General features: G+C 45.2%; 1 long non-coding RNA gene across 1 annotated transcript; it reads right to left on the reverse strand.

Moving 5' to 3' along the window:
• Positions 1 to 259: 259 nt before the first annotated feature.
• LOC135363603 (uncharacterized) lies at positions 260 to 17,740 on the reverse strand. Its single transcript, XR_010409431.1, has 3 exons — positions 17,380 to 17,740; positions 2,407 to 2,534; positions 260 to 527 (listed from the first exon to the last, which is right to left on the reverse strand). It is a non-coding gene; the product is annotated as an uncharacterized LOC135363603 (long non-coding RNA).
• Between the last annotated feature and the right edge of the window lie 541 nt (positions 17,741 to 18,281).

Below are 18,281 nucleotides of genomic sequence, written 5' to 3' on the forward strand. Positions count from 1 at the left end.
AAGAAGCTCACTGTGCCTAAACTGTTTGTAGAAACAGTATGGTTTGTAGTGAACACCTGCTTTCCTTCTGGGAGTCTGGAATTCGGGAATGTGTCAAGCAGGGCCCCTGCCTGTATGACGAGCCACAAAAAAAACCTTAGACACTGAATCTTTAATGAGCTTCCCTGGTGGACAACATGTCATACCTGTTGTCCAATTCAGTGCTTGTTGAGGGCCTGAGTCTGCGTCCAAAGAAAGAACTGCTCTATCCGTAGGAAGATCAAAGGTGTAATTGGCTCCTCCATTGGAGCAATGGGGGGAATGTGCTAGGCAGTAGCTGAGCAGAGCCAGGTTCCAGCTCCTGGAGGCAAGCCTGGGTGGGGCGTGGGCTGTCTGCACCCATTGCCTGCCTTCTCATAGGCCTCACGGCCTTCCTTTCATATCGCTTCCTCACCCTTCAGCACAGTTCTAATCATTGTTGCAGCATCTCTCACCTTCCTCCCCGCTGTGCTTCTGGTCGTGGAATTGGGCCTGACGCAAGACAGGAGCTGGCAAAGGCAGAAAAGGAAGAAAAAAATGTCAGATCAAGACCAGGAAATCCAGGAGCAGAAGAAGATACACTTTGTAATCAAAGAACCACATGGTAATTAGTAGCACGAGCAACAGCAGTTGAAGAGCAAGTGCTGAACTGAGCACATTCAGTAATTCTACGCATTTCTCAAGTGCCAGGAACTGTGTGTCAGGGAGTGTGCTGGGCACTGCAGAAACAACAAAGACCCAGTTCCTGTCCTCGAGGAGGTTACAGACTAGTAACGAGTTCCAGACCCCGTAATCCGGGGACAGCAAGGAGGGCGTGTCAGGAGAAGAATGGGCTGTCTGAGGCCTTTCTCCGAACCGCTGTGCACTACTTTGTAGGACCACACACATGCTCAGATTCACATCACAACTTCTTAAAGCATCAGTCTAGGAGTCTCATTCTCAATCGTCTAATATTTGTCTTTGGCACATAGAGAAGTTTATAGACTAATAACACTCAGTGCAAAAACCCATCACATGTATGGTTTTTAAAGCCCCATACCCTATCATGAGGGATACAAAAATGATAAGATGAAGGTATTCACAACCTACAGGGACACACAAGTATCTAACGAATGCAGAGAAGTGGCCAGTGTGGCAGGACTGTGGCAATTAAGGTGCCAGGACTGGGAGACTAATGGAACCTCAGAGTTCCAAAATGGAACATTAGTGTGTCAGTGTGGGCGTTTTTCAAGTTCTGTCCCAGGATCTGGATTCTCTCTCTCTTTTTTTTTTTTTCATAGAGAGCGAGAGCCCAAGCAGGGCAGCGGCAGGCAGAAGGAAAAGCAGGCCCCCCGCCGAGCAGGGAGCCCGATGCGGGGCTCAGTCCCAGGACCCGGGGATCATGATCTGAGCCGAAGGCAGATGCTTAACAGACTGAGCCACCTAGGTGTCCTGGACCTGGATTCTCTTTGTACCTCTTCGGATATGAGAGTAGAAGACCAAACCACCTGGGAGAGAGCCAAACAGACCTAGGTTCAAGGCCCAAGCCTGCCACTTTATTACATGTAGGACCAAGTTACTGAAACCCTCTGAGCATTTACAAAGTAGTAATACACCCAGTTGTGGTGAGAATTGTATTTAATTGTGTGCAAAATATAAAACATACAATGAGCTTTCATATATTATTTTTCTTTCTTTAAATCCCATGCCAAACGCATGGAAAAAGAAGATTAGAACAAGGAGAAGGGCAGAAGCAAGAGGGGAAATGCATTTCGTAGTGAACTGATGATGGTACAGACGATGGTGGCCTTAAATAAGCTTCTCTCTGTAGGGTAGCTCAAAAGCAGTCCCTCTGAAAGAGAAAACTGTCATCGCCATTCTCCTCTCCATCCTCCCACCTCAGCCCTGGAAAAGCCATTCAATCCAGATTCAATGTCTCATTTGTTCATTTGTTCATATAGCATCTTAGTGCTGCTCAAAATGTGGTTCACGGACCAGTGTACAAAGTAAGGAGCGCGCTCCAGAATATAAATCAACTATGTCACAAAGCACAGTCAGTTCAGTTAACATTTGTTTTAAAGATTTTCATATATTTATTTGAAAGAGAGAGTACAGAGGGAGAAGCAGACTCCCCACTGAGCAGAGAGCCCAACACTGGGTTCGATCCCAGGACCCTGAGACCATGACCTGAGCCAAAGGCAGACGCTTAACTGACTGAGCCACCCAGGCGCCCCTTCAGTTAACATTTTCATACCAAGACCTTTTCCCATGAATGAAACAGTATAATGCTTTACATTCTGGACCAAGTGCATTAGCTCATTCTGGACCAGTAAAAAAGAGTTCACAGGCTAGCAGCTTGGAGTAGCACTGTGTCAGAGTATCAGGTCACCAAATAGTCTTTGAACTAACCTTAGCTCCTTGTGGTAGTCAGCAGCAGAGGAGTCCCGACAGATTTGTGTCCGATAATAAACTTCCCAAATCCCTGTGGTGGAGCTTGTGCAGTTGAAGGATATCGCATCTGACTCAGCAGATCTGACCTGGTGTTTTTTAAAATAGAAATGTTTTATTAAACAATGCTAGTGAGGTGTCCAGGCGGTGCAGGACGCTAACCACAAATACAGATGATGAGCACCTTGTGGAGACGGGCATTCAGCTACAGACCTGCCAGCAAAGGGTACTCAACAGACAATTTAAAATGAATGGTCCTGGTGCTTATAAAAAAGGTTGATTTTATAATGGTCCAAAATGTTGCCAGGCTACACACAGTGAAGGAAATTACCTCTGAAATCCTGAGGATTTCAACAAACGTTTTGGTTGCCACTCTATCACGCACTTGTAGATGGGTCTTAAGAGTAGAGAATGTCATACTGATATGTACATTTCACCTTTCTGTGGCCATCAACATGATCTGGCCATATTTTGTTGAAAAAATGGGAAACAGTTTTAACCAGCAATAAAATAAGGCTATCCAAAGGCTCAAACCCACCAAGGCCCCCATAGCTACTGGGAAATTTTAGAGTGAAATGAAAATGCATTCTATAAATCTAAAAACAGTTTCAGCAAGTTATTTTTAAATGTGCCCTATGGCAAAAAAGCTCTGCGTGTGCCCAGAGACGGCTACTGAAGGACTGCAAGAGCAAAAAATGGAAAGCAGCTCAAATTCTATCAAGTGATGATAAACTATGGTGCACCCAGATAATGCAATAATAAGCAATAATTGAAAAGAGAGATCAATCTGTATGTATTGGCATGGAATGAAAAGGCATTTTAAGTGGAAAGAAATAATTTTGGGGGACCTGAATGACTCAGTCGGTTGAGTGTCCACCTCTTGGTTTCAGCTCAGGTCATGGTCTCAGGGTCCTGGGATGGAGCCCCACATTGGGCTCTGCGCTCAGCGTGGAGCCTGCTTGTCCCTCACCCTCCCTCTCTGCTCCTCCTTGTGCACTCTCTCTCTCACTCTCACTCTCTCTCTCAGATAAATAAATAATCTTTAAAGAGAAATAATTTAGATGGCAACTCAAAATAGCCCATTTATAAAAATTTTTTAAAAACCCTTTACAAAACAGTTTCTAAGTGTGTGTGCAAACATACAGAAAAAGGAATCAATATATGTCAAACTGGTAAAAGTGGTTATTTCTGGAGAGGGGAGCATATACTTCCTGGGACACACAGAGAGAAAGGGAGAAGACGAAGGAAAAAAGGGAGGGGAAAAAATTCTAACAGCATTCTACAAATGTAAATCAAAACCGTTTCATCTCTGAAACCCTAAGGGTTGCTTGCTATCAGCCCTCATCATCTCCTTGAGACATTGGCTAATGTTGGATCCAAGTCTTGAATTACTACCACTTCCTGTGCCACCTGGATATTTCAAAGAACTCTCTCAAACCCCTACCAGCTTAACTATTGAGATGTACAGAAACCACTGTCTGGGTAGGTGTGGTTACAAGATTGTAGTTAGCTTGCCTGTGATTGGTCACCTAGCAGAACCCTAGGGGAAAAAAACAAAAAACAAAAACAATGTCTTCATCCCCTGTTAAGAAACTTCCAATGAAGGGGCGCCTGGGTGGCTCAGTCAGTTAAGCGTCTGTCCTCCGCTCAGGTCATGATCTCCCTGCTAAGCAGAGAGCCTGCTTCTCCGTCTCGTTCTCCCTCTGTGCTCGCTCTCTGTCTTTTCAAATAAATAAAATCTTTTTTAAAAAAAGAAACTTCCAGTCAAGCTTTCCAACTGACTGAATACCTCAGAAAGCTAAAACACATGACTTCAAAGTCTTATACCTGAGAAGTGTTGCACACTCTCACAGAGTATTTCACAATTTTCATAAATCCTCATATTTTTGCCTTTTCTTTGTCTTGTTTCAGATATCCAGGTTCTAGAGGAAATATCTGTCTGAGGCAGAAAATTATTATTTTTCAGTAATAATGATAGTTAACATTTACAAGGTGCCAATTTCTATTCAAAGTCCTTAAAGGTAATAACTTATTTAACCTCACAACAACCCTATGAGGTAGGTACTATTATTATTCTCATTTTATAAAAGGGTGAGGGAATTAAACAGAAAAGTTCAGTAACTTGCCCAAGGTCTCACAGTATAATGGTATAATGATACATATTCTCATCATTATACAAAGAGACACATTGTCAACCCTGATCTATAACACCAAGCCCAGAGATTTGGATTCACTAAATGTGAATTACTGTTGAACATTCCTAGGACCCACAGGCTAGGCTTCAATCATTCCATTCAGATGCTCTGTTTGGGGCATTTAGAGTCTGAAAGATAAAATGTGACCTCATCCTGTGTCTGAAGCTGGGGAAAGCCCAGAGTTACTCATCACCACAATCTGGATCTGTCTGATGCCACCACCAAGCATAAGCCAGGCAGCCGAGCACTCAGGGTGAAGTCACCTTCCCACACACAGGGGCAAGACATTCAAGCATCCTTGGGTTTCACCTGCTCGGGAGTCTGTCTAGTCACCTGGTTGCCCTCAGTGCTTGGGAAGAATGCATGGAATGATAAATACATTGATCCTCATCTCTGTCAGTGCCTTATCTAACCACTGGAATGGAGACAATCTTCTACTCTGTCTACACCTATCGTTTATAAATAAATACAAGAGAATAAAAGTTAATGGTTCTTTCCTAGCAACACTAGGCTTAAAATAGAATCTTCATTCCGTATGTGCTTTGCTACTATGAGATTGTGTAGGTTATATTTCAGAGTTTTAGCAAACCACATGCAGTCCACTGTATGGCTTCAGGTACAGCTGGACCCAGGGGTTCAAATTGCTGTCCTCATAATCTGATATCTCTCCACTCTGCTTTATCAGGGAGGCCCTCCCTTCAGGTAGGCATATCTCTTCCCAACTTCAAGTTCAAAGGCAAGGTATGTGTCTCTTTTCCAGTCACTCATAACGAAAGTCCCAGGATTCATTTTTACTGGGGCTGATTGACTTGGCGTCAAATGCCCATCCTGAAACAATTGCTGTGGCCATAGGAATGCTATGTTAGGACTGGCAGGCACAGGTTACAAATAATCCCGGAGCCAGGCGAGTAATGATGTTGGTTCCTCACAGGGAACTCAAGGTTAGATAATCAGAAGACTTGGGATGATTCTGGGATGGCACTAGAGCTCAGAGCAGAGCATGGGCTCTGAGAGGTGTGGTGATGGGGACATCACTCCAGAGTGAAGATTTTTGTGTTAGTAAATCTCTTCGTGTGTGTTTGTCTACCAGAATAAAGGGGAATGGTGGAGGAGTATTTTTAGTCCTTATTATGATTGTAGTAGATAAAGCTGCCCTTAAGTACACAATTTCATTAAATGGGAAGCATACAGAATCATTTTATCATTATATTTGGCCCCGAAGTTAGATCCTCTTCCTGATCTCAGGACAGAATCATCCTCTAACTCACTGTACACCAGTCATTCCCATTCACTCATTCATATGCTCATGCATTCATGCAGTCTGGAAGAATCTACTAAGTTATCTGCCACATGAACAGCACTGGGGGTCATCTTCAAATAAATGACACTCTTCTAAGCAGCGTTCCACCCATTCTCTCCCTATGGACTGTTATTCTTCCCACTAGTCCTGTGAAGTAGGTGCTTTCAACATTTCTGAGAGAATATAATAAACATTCAAACAGGGTGATTGTTTTAACTTTTTATAATGGGAAGTTCCAAACAAAAGTAGAGAGTATAATGAGCTCAAATGCAGTCGTCATCCAGCTTCAACTATTATTAAACATGGGTGATCTTGTTCTATTTATATCCCCACTCACTTCCCATCCTCTTGATTATTTTGAACAAATCTCAGACAGCATATAATCTGTAAATATATCAGCATCTATCTCTGAAAGGTAAGCATTCTGTTTTTTTTTTCTTTTGGACAAGGCCATGTATCATTATTACACCTAAAATAACCGCTTAATATTAGAAAAAAATGCAGTTCACATTCCCCTAATTGTCTTTTTTTTAGTTTATTTGAAATAGGACTCAAAGTCCAAACATAATTGACTTAAATCTTTTAACCTGTTGATTCTCCTCTTCCTCTTTATTTATTTTGCCTTGAAAAACAGTTGTTTTAAAGAGGGGCAAACCAGAAATCAGACTCTTAACTACAGAGAACAAACTGATGGTTACCAGAGGGGAGGTGGGTTAAATGGGTGATGGGGATTAAGGAAGGCACTTGTGATCAGCACCGGGTGTTGTATGGAAGTGATGAATCACAAAATTCTACACCTGAAACTAATATTACACTAGATGTTAACTAACTGGAATTTAAATAAAAACTTGAAAAAGAAAAAAAAAAATAAATGGTTTTAACAAATAAGTCTTTTGTCCTACACCACCTGGATGAATTTTAAGGATACTGTCACACAGCTTTCCCATCAATAAATTGACAACCAGGGTCTCAGGGCACACCTAGCCCAGTGATTAAGAATAAGAGTTCTGGAGCTGAACTGCCTGGGTTTCTATCTTGGCTCTACCACTTATTAGCCACAGGACCACCTCTCTGTGCCTCAGTTTTCTCATCTTTAAAATGGGGGTGAGAGGCGCCTGGGTGGCTCAGTCAGTTAAGTGTCTGACTCTTGATTTCAGCTCAGGTCATGGTCTCAGGGTCGTGAGATCAAGCCCCACATCAGGCTCCACGCTGGGCATGGAGTCTGCTTAGGATTCTCTCTCTCCCTCTCCCTCTGCTCCTTCCCACCCTCCCACCCACTCATGCCCTCTCTCTCTCTCTAAAAAATAAAATGGGGGGGGGGCGCCTGGGTGGCTCAGTTGGTTAAGCGACTGCCTTCGGCTCAGGTCATGATCCTGGAGTCCCTGGATCGAGTCCCGCATCGGGCTCCCTGCTCGGCAGGAAGCCTGCTTCTCCCTCTGACCCTCCCCCCTCTCATGTGCTCTCTCTCTCTTGTTCTCTCTCTCAAATAAATAAAATCTTTAAAAATATACATATATGAGGGGTGCCTGGGTGGCTCAGTTGGTTAAGTGTCTGCCTTCGGCTCAGGTCATGATCCCAGGGTCCTGGGATCGAGTCCCGCATCGGGCTCCTTGCTCGGCAGGGAGCCTGCTTCTCCCTCTGACCCTCCCCCCTCTCATGTGCTCTCTGTCTCTCTCATTCTCTCTGTCTCAAATAAATAAATAAATAAAATCTTTAAAAAATAAATAAAATAAAAAAAATAAAATGGGGGGATAAATTGTTTTGAAGATTCAATGGCTTGATGTATGTGCAATGATTAGAACAGTGATGCTTAGAATACGGCAAATGATAGATGAGGAAATTGAGGGTCCGTGAGGCAGAGTGGTCCTAGCTGTGGCTGCTGCTAATTGGTGGCAGGGCAGGGACTAGAACACAGATTTATCCCACTGCTTTAACACTGTTTCAAACCATTGACGAATAGGCGCTCTCTGCCCTTGATCAGGATGTTACTGCTATTCTGTTGTCAAATCACTAGGATGACTTTAGGAACCTTCTCCAGGCCTCAGTCTCCTACTCTGCAAAAATGGAGGAACTGGAGATGTGCCTGAAACTCCTTTTAGGAGAAATCCCAGCAGAAGACACCCTAGGCAGGCGTGCAGGGCAGCCAGGCAGGCCCCACGGAGCAGCATCTTCAAATCAGTGCCAAGCACAGAAGCTTTCGATTCCCCGCAGGAGCATCTGCCCCGCTCCTGACAGAGAACCCTGAGCCACCCCCAGGCCTCCGGGAGATAGTCCTCACAGCTAGGCCCTCAGCCTGACTCCCCCAGCACCCCTCAGGCTGCCTGACACGCATGAGCCCGCGGCCCCGCACCCCTAATGGTGGCCTCCTGGACCCCTCACGGGCCGTGTGAGGGGAATGGCTCCCCACACAGCGTTGGCAGTTCCTGCTGCGGGAGACCAGCCTCACTGGGCATAACTGTAGCTTGCCTTTGCTTCTCCCAGTCTGTGCAACAGACAGGGCCTTTAGGCCGACGGGACTGCAAAGATGAGGGAGACCAGGGGCCGCTGGCCCATCCCTCAGGCAGGCATCCTGCTGGGTCCTTGGCAGTGTGAACGGGGGTCCGCAGAGCAGCCCAAAAAGCCACAGATGGACCAGAACAGTCCGGCCTTCTGAACATCGCTGGTCCAAACTGCTGCTGCTGGTGCTGGTGGTTTGGTTTTTTTCCCTCTCAGACTTCCATTTCAATTAATATAGAAGGCTGGTTTATATTGTCTCCGTTTGAACCCTAAAACCAAAAACCATTTTCGTTGTAGCCAAACCCAGTATCTTCAGAGTTTGAGCGCCTTGAAATTCTAAACACATTTTTAAACCACCAAGAAGGAGGGCAAAGGAGACCGCGGTCGGGGGGGTGGGGGGTGGCAAAGCAGGGAGGTCTCCACTATGAGAGTCTCCCCAAAATAAAGAGGTTCGACCTAAGTTAGAAGACAGGCTGCCCTGAGCCCAGGAGGGGCTGCTCTCCTCATGGGCATCTTGCTGAAGGATACGCGTGAGAAGCAGTGCAATGCTCACAAACCAGCCAGAAATTCCTCAAGTCATCCCACACGTGTCTGGTCAAGGAGCACTTGGCCGTGCCTTTCATTATCCACCAACACTGAGGTTCTTCTTTAGAAGCATTTGGCTTCAGTCTCTTCACCTGTACTTGTCCCCTCAACCCTCAGGGCCACAGGAATACATGTGAACGTGCGAGAGAGAGAGAATACGGTGGGTATTCATCAGGGTCCTCTGAAGAAACAGAATAGGATGTGTATGTAGAGAGGGGACGATTTATTTTGAGGAACCGGCTCAGGTAATTACAGAGGCAAGACCAGAATCTGCAGGCTGGGCGGGCAGGCTGGACCCCTAGGGAAGAGCCCATGTTGCCGCTCAAGTCCCCAGGCCATCTGCTGCAGGACCCCCCTCTTGCTCCCACTCAGGGGAAGTCAGTCTTTTGTGCTATTCAGGCCTCCAGCCGATTGGAAGAGGCCCACTCCCAGTATGCCTGGCAACCTGCTTTACTCAACATCCACCAATTTAAGCGTTAATTTCATCCAAAAAACATCCTCACAGAATCATTATTTGACTAAACATCCAGGCACCACGTCCCGGCCAGGTTGGCAGGTAAAAGTAAGCCTCACAGGGTGCAAGTGGGAAGAAAAAGGAGATTAAACCCCCGCTGAGGTCAGATCCGAAAAGCAGGGCATGGCAGACAGCTGAGACCCTGGGCAAAGCCACCTTCCTGCCCTCGCACCCCCTTCCCTGAGCAGGACTTGCCAGACAACGAGGTGCTCGAACACCTGTACACCAGCAGACCCCCTCGTCCCGCTCCCTCCCAGGCATCTGTCTATGGTTTATTCTGGAACAGTTTACTGAGTGCTCACTCTGTGCCAGGCACTGTGGCTCCAGTGTAATCACGGCTCAGGTCTTCTGTATCCCTAAAAATAGTTAAAATGGTAATCTTTATGTTGTCCATTTTATCATAATTAAAAAAAAAAAAAAAAAAAAGACGGAGTCCTTGCCATCAAGGGTCTCAAAGTCCAGAGAGAGAGGACAGACAGAAAGCAGTTTCAGCGTAGGCGTTACCCATGGTGAGAGAAAGCATCCAGAGAACCCAGACCCACCTCGGTACAGAAACTGCCCCTCCCTCGTCCGCTCATCCTGTCCTTTCCCTCCACTGTGGGCAGAGCTGCTCTGGACATAATTATCTCCTGGCCGCCACCACCAGTCGGGCTCCAAGCAGACCCTTCTTACTACCTACGTATGAAAAGCTCACTTCTCCAGTCCTGCAGCTTCGAGGTAGCACTCCACAGACTAATCACTTGGTACCAATTTTTACTGTCCCAATTTTTCTTTATGGAAGAAGCAATATTATAATAACTTTTTAAAACTCACTATAGGGGCGCCTGGGTGGCTCAGTCGTTAAGCGGCTGCCTTCGGCTCAGGTCATGATCCCAGGGTCCTGGGATTGAGCCCCGCATCGGGCTCCCTGCTCGGCGGAGAGCCTGCTTCTCCCTATCCCTCTGTCTGCTGCTCTGCCTATTTGTGCTCTCTCTCTCTGTGTTAAACAAATAAATAAAAATCTTTTTTTTTTAATATTTTTTTTTAAAGATTTTATTTATTTATTTGACAGAGAGAGACACAGCGAGAGAGGGAACACAAGCAGGGGGAGTGGGAGAGGGAGAAACAGGCTTCCCGCAGAGCAGGGAGCCCGATGCGGGGCTCGATCCCAGGACCCTGGAATCATGACCTGAGCCGAAGGCAGACGCTTAACCAACTGAGCCACCCAGGCGCCCCAAATAAATAAAAATCTTAAAAAAAAAAAAACAAAACTATAATCTCACCAGCTGATCATCCCCAATCTCACAGTCAAACGCTCAGACCAAAGGTGTGGTGTTGTCTAGGACTCCGGTGTCACTCATAACCTCCTTCCAATTCACCAGGAAATCCTATCAAGTCTACCTTCAAAATTTGTCCAGAATCTCCCTATTTTGTTCACCTCCACTGCTGCCTCCCCAGCCCATGTCACCATCATCTCCTCCCTATACTATTGGTATTTTAAGTTCTCCCCTTGCCCCGCAACAGTCTATTCTCTACAGAGTGGCCAGAGTCATCCTTTCAAAATGTACGTAAGATCGTGTCATGCCTCTCCTTACAATCTTCCAATGGCTTCCCATTTCCCTCAGGGTAATGATCTGGCCTCCATTTCTCCTTGACCTCATCCCCTAGTCTGCTCCGGCAATCATGGCCTCCTTGCTGTTGTAGGTTACACACCATGCCTACTTCTGTCTCAGGGCCTTTGCACTGGCTGTACCCTCTGCCTGATACACTCTTCTCCAGATAGCCACATGGATAACTTCCCTAACTCCCTCAAGCCCTTGGTCAAACATCATCTTCTACTTAAATATGCAACACTGTCCAACATTTCTTACCCTGATTATCTTTTTATTTTTCTATACCACGTATTACAGAATCTTTTAACATTCTAACGTATTCTAACATGTTATAGAATTTACTCCTTTTTTTTTTTTGGTTGTTGTTTATGCTCTGTCTCCATCCTAGTAAAATGTGAACTCAAGTAGGGCAGGTATTTTTGTCTGTTCTGCTCACAGATGTACCCCAAGCCCCTGGAATGGTATCTGGCACATACTGGGCGCCCAAGACATAGTTGTCAAGTGAATGATGAGGGCAAAGTGCACCTCCCAAAGCAACACTCCCCAGTCCCAAATGCCCTGCTTCTCTGGGCTCCAAACCAGGGAGGGGGAAGACATGAGGAACTTCCCTCTAAAAATGTCACAAAGCCTTCTTAGACTAGCGCTCCTTCTGTGACAACACATGTCACTACTGTATAATGGAAATTTTTTATCAGGGCAACCTGAGCCCAGACAGTGGACAGAATGAGACATGCAAGTAATTCCATCTTGGTTGACATGTGGTGGGGACAAGTTCACGTGCCAAGATGCAACTGAACCATACGAACCTTCAGGCACCAACAACTATTTCCTGACCAAAAAAAAAAAAGGCATTATAAATATTACTATCTTTGTCGTAGTCTCAGGCATTTAGTAATAGAAAGTTGTTCTCTTATTTTTCACAGGAACATCGATTAGCTTCCGTCTGGTTTGTTGGGGTTTTTTTTTTTTAAGATTTTATTTATTTGACAGAGAGAGACACAGCGAGAGAGGGAACACAAGCAGGGGGAGCGGGAGAGGGAGAAACAGGCTTCCCGCCGAGCAGGGAGCCCGATGCGGGGCTCGATCCCAGGACCCTGGGATCATGACCTGAGCCGAAGGCAGACGCTTAACGATTGAGCCACCCAGGCGCCCCCAAACCTCCGTCTGTTAACAGACATTCTGTTTAAGTGACACATATGGGAGATTGACTGTGGGGCGGGAAGGTCATGTGGCACCACAGGAGTAATAGACACAAATGAAGGTAGTAACATCTCCAGTGGCCCAGGCCCCATGACCCCCCACCTCTCTTCTTCTAGTAACTGTGCCCACCTGCCCTTCCCCAGCCACCTGACCCACAGGCTGGGCCACCCAGAGTTCTTCCCTGGGTTGTTTCTAAGTGGAGCTATCAGGGAAGAGCCTCTTTCCTCACAGACTGTTAAACCAGAAGGATATAAAACAAAAGATGCCATTAAAAGAAGAACATAAATGCACTAATGAGTTAGTGAGTATACGAATGAATTTTTGAAGCAATGTAAATACACTGAATTAGAAGAAAGAACATGAATTTTGAAGTCGGGAAAGTCCCGGTTCTGAATCTCTACCTTACCACTTAATATTTTTGAGTCTATGAGAAAGAAATGTAACTCCTCTTGAGTCCTACATCACCTCCTCATAAAATTATTGGCGGGGGGAACAACACCTAACACAAACCAGCTACATGGATCCTTCCCCTTAAGTCAGTGTATTATGGAACCCCGAAATCAGACTCGTGTTCCCAAAACGCAGTGAGCCAACCTCTGAGTCAGCAGGTCTGATCCACAGAAAGCTTTATTACCAGAAGGGCAGCCCAACGGGAAGGCAGGGAATCAGTCCCAAGTCTGCCGTGCCCTGTTGGGCCTAGGAACAGTTTATGTATGATTAGCAAAGTATGCAGTGGTTAGGGCAGGAACCGAATGGGCCTGGAAACTTCTTGAGGAGGTGGTTGAAACTTCTCCAGGTTACATGCCCCTCCACATCCCGGCACCATCCAGGGGTCCTAGTTCCTTACCTGTTAACCTCATGTCTGATATCGGTTCTGCAAGACGGACGTTATCAACCTGCATCCCTCCCCTGGTCCCTATAATTTACTTCAGAAAAAAAGAACAAAAATGGGGCGCCTGGGTGGCTCAGTCAGTTAAGTGTCTGCCTTCAGCTCAGGTCATGATCCCAGGGCCCTGGGATCAAGCCCCGCATCAGGCTCTCTGCTCAGCGGAGAGCCTGCTTCTCCCTCTGCCTGCCGCTCTGCCTATCTGTGCTCTCTCTCTATCTCTCTGTCAAATAAATAAATAAAATCTTAAAAAAAAAAAAAAAAAAAAGAGCAGTGACCCAGAGCCCTGAGAGCTTTCCTGATGTTGAGAATATGGACATTAGAATCTCACTGATTAGCCTTCAACTAAATGAAAAAGTGATGATTTGTAGATTTTTTGAAGTATATGACTGCAAAGATTTTTACCAAAATCACCGCATTTGAAATAAGTTTTCAGAAATATTTCCTTTTTTTAAGGTAAATAAAGACTTTCTGCAAATTAAGCTAACCTCACAACAGCTTCACTGATTTTACGTGTTGTTGAACACTTGGTTCCACTCAGTATATAGCATCCAAATAAAATATGGCAAGACTTAGTAACTATATACATCACCAATAAAGAAGTAAGTTAGAATTTTGTCATGGGACACCTGGGTGGCTCAGTCGGTTAAGCGTCTGCCTTCGGCTCAGGTCATGATCTCAGGGTCCTGGGGTCGAGCCCCACATGGGACTCCCTGCTTCTCCCTCTGACCCTCCCCCTGCTCGTGCTCTCTCACTCACTCACTCTCTCTCAAATAAATAAAATCTTTTTTAAAAATCCTGTCAAATAAGAATACTATGAAATTTTTTAAAAATTCTGTTCCTTTTGATCTATCAGCTATTGGGTGCTACTGGAGATCTTAAGGTCCCTAATTTGGTCTCCTGACCCTGTAGTTTTGGTCTTGAAACAACAGGACTGGAGGTTTGGCCCATCCTCCTAGGTCTCCATCAAAGCATTTCTATGTTAGTACTGGCTCGAGAAGCTTGAAAAATTAAACTGGTGAGGAGAGGCAGAGCAGATGCCTTTCAACCCTACTTCAGCTACCTGTGCTTCAGGATGAGAGCAGTCTTACTTGTGTCGAGCAGAGGGTGGGACCCGGCTCCTTGTTGAATATACTCATTCCTACTTCTCGAACTCACTTTGACCGAAGGGAGAAAACTGGCTTTGCAGGTTGGCAAGATTTTGAAACTGATTTGATCACCCATGGTGGGCAAAAAGTCTTTCTCTTAATAAATCTGTTTCCATTGTGGTGTTCTTTTTAACTGAAACTTGGTCCTCCTCTGTAGCAGTTTTCTAAAGTCTCAAAGAAATGATCAACCCACTTCAGATGAGGTTGCACTGTACGTTATTTTTTTTAACAGCAACACTCTTGGCTCTTGGGGCCAGAGATGACTTTGTCGTGGGGCACTGTGACAACAAAAAAATGTCTCTAAACATTGCCCGATGTCCTCCATGAGAGGAGGGAGCAAAATGCCCTCCAGCTGAGAACCACTGACCTATACAGATATTTTCATTCATTCCTTGGAAGAGCAAGACAAGGCTGAGGATTAGAAGCAGAGAGATATGGTTGTGGTTGGGATCTAAGTTAGAGACTGATGGAAGATAGAGTAAAGCCATTGATGAAAATAAATCAGTAATACAATTTTGGATATTCATCTAAGGAATGTGGATTTTGTGTTTTAGGCAACAGAGTATCATGAAAGGATTTTTAGAAAGAGAGTGATACCATCGGATATTTGTGTAAAGAACATTTTCTTGATCTTAGAATGAGAGAGGATTGAAACGACAGTGGCTATCACAAAACTCTGACATGGTAACCATGTGAAATGCAGCCTCGGAGGTGGAAAGGAAGTGACAGCCCCGCCTGCTGATGGAGCTGACAGGGAGGCTCTCAGGACGCGTCATGCCCACCTCTTCTGTATGCTTTGAGTAGTTCTTTGGTTTCCATATCAACATCACCATGTGTGGCTTCCTTTGCAGGTGACCTTTTCAGGGTATTTTCACTTTATATATCCTGAGTTTGTTTGGTTTTTAGTCTTATTTGCCACAGGCTCTAGTACACACACACCCTTCTTTGCCTGTTTCCTCTTCACATGGGTTTACGCGTTCAAAGGAACATCAGGGAATCTGATCCGCCAGCTCCAGGGCAGACCTAGCAGGGGAGCTTAGCCCCATTTGCATGAGTATCTTTTAAGTCTCCCAGAAAAATAACAGAACAAATTTAGGGTCTGGTGGTTAGATGCCATGCATTCAGAATTAATATTTTTTCAAAGAGAAGGGGGCAGAGTCAGCAGCCTGGGTCCACCTCTCCATAGCTTGTTCCTGGTGGGCAGGAAATTCATCCAAACAGAAGAATAATCTATAGTGTAGAGCACTACCCGAGACACTGTTTGATTATGTGATAGACAAATCTACCTGTCGGCTCTTCTCTCACTCCACTTCTCTCTCGTTCCTTTTGATATTATCAACAGAACAAAGGTTTTGTTATATACTTGAAAAAAAATCTGTTCCTTTTGAAGCTTCATTACTTTATAAATTTTAGGACAATAGATGCAAACAGGGGAAAAAATTACACCATTTTGCTTTTGTTATTTATTTTCATGAACATTTAAATGGAAAACTCATCAGATATCCAATACAGAAAAGAAAGAGGATCAGAAGAAATAACACAAATCTCCAACAACTAAAAGTTTGGTTAGTGGCGCCTGGAGGCTCAGTCAGTTAAACGTCTGCCTTCAACTCAGGTCACGATCCCAGGGCCCTGGATCAAGCCCCACATCGGGCTCCCTGCTTCTCCCTCTCCCTCTGCTCCCCAAACCATGTTCATGCTCTCTCTCACTCTGTCTCTCTCTCTCAAATAAATAAAATATTTTTTAAAATAAATAAAAGTTTGATCAAATAATTTACAATAAATCCATAAAACGGAACACTAGGCAGTAGGTAAAGAGATTACATGGATCTAATTTGATTGGCAAGGCAATGTGTTTCCAATGCAGGGGGCAAAGTAGCATATGACATGGGGCTATGAGCAAACGCCAAAAAAGATTTCTTGAGACGTTTTCGGTGCAAAAAGGTGGTTTTACTTTAGCACGGGGACAGGACCCATGGGCGGGAAGAGGTGCACTTTTGCTGTGTGAAGCTGGTGGTTATATGCTTCATGCTCAAGGGGGAGGGGAATTGCAGGGAGTATTAGATCATAGATGTCTTCTTCGAGTTTCTACTTGTAAAACTACTTTCGCAAGATTTCTCTGGAGTTTATCATTCAGCTGCGTATTAGCTATCAGTGAGATGTACAGACAGTCATGAGACCCTTTAAGAATGTAGCAGCCAGCAATATTTGATCCTTATCAGAACGATGCAGGCTATAGGTCAGCTTTCTGGGCTAAAGATGAACATTTTTCTGCCTCTGTCCCTCATCAATATATGTAATACTCACTCACGTAAAATTATAGATGTTTCTCTGCTTCATAACCTCCAGTACTTCCTCTCCCTTAATCCTCAAAACCCCTTATTGTTATTCCCTAGTTAATATTTGATGTCCCTGCCAGACCATAAGCTCCATGAGAGCAGAACCCCATCTTTTAGCCCTGGCACCGAGACCAGTGTCTGGGATGTGATGAATGCCTTGAGCTAAGGAACTGAGCTTGTTCTCCATGATCCCTGCTTCCTTTCCAAACTGCTAACGAACAGTCCATCTGTCCTAGAATTTTGCCTAGGATCATTATCAGGCCTGTACGATTTACCACTTTCTAGTTTGTGATTCTTTGCATTCTTACTCATTTTGGTCCTCAGTTTGCATGGTCTCCCCCGTTAGATTGTTAGCCCTTCAGAGCCAGGGACTGGGTTCCGTTTTGCTCTTCCTGCAATGCCCAGGAAAATGTTCTGCTCAAAGTGAGGCCTTTTGAGTGACTGAATGATTGGACAAGTATAACCTCCTAAGAGAACAAATTAAGAATTGGAGTCACTATAATTTAATCACAGCCATAACCTCTCCCTTCCATGGGCCAGGCACTGTGGTTGGAGCTGTAGGTCAATCACTTCTTTCATTCAGCACAACAATCCTCTGAGGGAAATACCCATTTTACAGATGAGGCACCTGCAAGCTGGTGCAGCAAGGGCAAGGGAAGCAAGGGCAAAAGAGACTCACTCTTGGTCACGCACATAGGAAGAAAAGGCATCAAGACTGGAGCCAGTTATGGGGCGCCTGGGTGGCTCAGTCGTTAAGCGTCTGCCTTCGGCTCAGGTCATGATCCCAGGGTCCTGGGATCGAGCCCCACATCGGGCTCCCTGCTCGGCGGGAAGCCTGCTTCTCCCTCTCCCACTCCCCCGCTTGTGTTCCCTCCCTCGCTGTGTCTCTCTCTGTCAAATAAATAAATAAAATCTTTTAAAAAAAGAAAAAAGACTTCTTAAAAAACAAAAAAGATTGGAGCCAATTTTTCCAACTCCAAGATCCATGCTCTTACTCACCTGTGGCCATCCCCTCCCATTCCCTCCAGACAGACAAGAGTTCTTCTCTCAAGAAACAAACCAGGCACAGATGTATCACGTCCATCATAGGGGCAACATGATGAATCAGAAGGAGCCCTGGAAGGACAACTCAGTTAATCTCCCAAATGATTCCTGTTTATGTAGACAGCGACCATGGCGGCTGCTCGACAAGATAGCTTTCGGACACCGCTGCCCTTGGTTCCTCGACAAAAGCAGAGAAGAGAAGAAACAGCCGGAAGCTCTGATCCGAAGCCTGAGAACAGCGTCTTCAAGCCACCCGGGGCCGGAAGCCTTTGGATAATGTCCACCCCATCCTGTTCAGCTTTTTTTGAGTAAGTAAACTACACAGAGGGAAGCACTGTTGAGTATTTCCTAGAGAGACTCTTTCTCTTGCAGAGGGAGGCCCATAGAGCAAGTAAAGAGAAGACGCTAACGGGAGAGAAGATTTGAGGGGATTAAAAGGATAGTGAGGGCGCGGTTCTCCACAATCTGACTCCAAGGACAGAGGAATGACGTTTGGCTGTCATTGCAAGAAGCTTCTGGTTGATAAATACTGTCTGG

Source organism: Mirounga angustirostris, unplaced genomic scaffold (assembly GCF_029215605.1).
Source record: "Mirounga angustirostris isolate CCGP_5_RB_7025 unplaced genomic scaffold, mMirAng1.0.hap1 SCAF_2, whole genome shotgun sequence".
Classification (NCBI taxonomy): Eukaryota; Metazoa; Chordata; class Mammalia; order Carnivora; family Phocidae; genus Mirounga; species Mirounga angustirostris.